The sequence below is a fragment of the Frankliniella occidentalis genome, unplaced genomic scaffold (genome assembly GCF_000697945.3).
Source record: "Frankliniella occidentalis isolate FOCC.00 unplaced genomic scaffold, Focc_3.1 Scaffold549, whole genome shotgun sequence".
NCBI classification, from domain to species: domain Eukaryota; kingdom Metazoa; phylum Arthropoda; class Insecta; order Thysanoptera; family Thripidae; genus Frankliniella; species Frankliniella occidentalis.
Genome location: NW_026267665.1, coordinates 58,835 through 59,981, shown reverse-complemented (window position 1 = coordinate 59,981; position 1,147 = coordinate 58,835).

The following is a 1,147-nucleotide window of genomic DNA, read 5'->3' as shown; positions in this document are numbered from 1 at the left end:
TGGCGCGCGCTCCGCGCTCCTCGCTAGCTGGGGTGCGCGGCGGCCGCGGCGGAGGGCGGAGGGGGCCTCCTCGCCACCAGCAGCGCCACCCGCTCCACCAGGACCAGGCCAGGGTGAAAGGGAAATGCAGGCCAGTGTGCTGGAGGCTGGAGGGTCCACTGCCAGGGCGGGGCGGGGCGGGGCACCCGCGGTGAACAAAGCGCGGTACAGCGCGGATGGGCTTGGCTTGGCTCCACCAGCCTCCACTCGTGTAATGGACCGGACCGGCACGCCGTGGGGCGCGGGGCGCCTCGGCCTCTGCAGAACAACAGACAGACGGGCGCCTTTTCATGTTCCCTTTAAACATGTCGGTCTGATGTCTCCGCGAGGCCCGCTCGGGGGCTGCTGCTTCTTCTGCCGCGGGTGCTCCTTTCTTCTTTCATCACGCGGCCTATGTAATTACCGTTGATCAGGGCCCGAGGAAGGAGAAGGAGACCCGAGCGGAGACAGGGGGAGGGAACGATTGCTCCTCAACACGGAGAGAGGTTAGGACATTCCTAATCAGCGCGGCGGCCGCAAATAAAAAGGTAAGGCCTCGCGAGGGAGGGCGGGAGGCGACGGGAAAGAGATTGGTCTTTTTGGTGCGGCAGCGTCTGTGCAAATCTTCCCTTCGTTCCCCGCAAAACCCCTTGAGAAAAACTAAAACTTTTTACGTAATTCAATTTGCGTCTGATACTGTTTGATGAAAATGTGTCCATTTTCTTGAAAGGCTCGAAGTAGTGAGGGCTGGGGGGCGGCAAAGCCTTGGGCGCCACCGCATTCTCGTGCGCGCAAGTGTGTCATTTAAGAACACGTTGGAAAATACCACCAAATTACGAGCATGCGAAATGTAGCGCTCTCCTCCGCGGCTGTCGCCGTTCACCTGCCTAGTTTACGCGGCAGATAACGGATCATGACGTCACGTCGTGCTCTCCGACAGCACCCCGCGTCCCTCCCGGGGCGGCAAATCACGAGGCGAAGGGGCATTGAATTTTTAAGAAGCACTTTGTCAACGGGAATTAGGGACATGCGTTTTGACAAGAAGTCTGAGGGGAAAGAAAAGCGCTGTCCCACCAGGGCCCCGGGGGCGTATTAGGGTCATGGAGGTGGCGGGGCGGGGCGGGGCGGG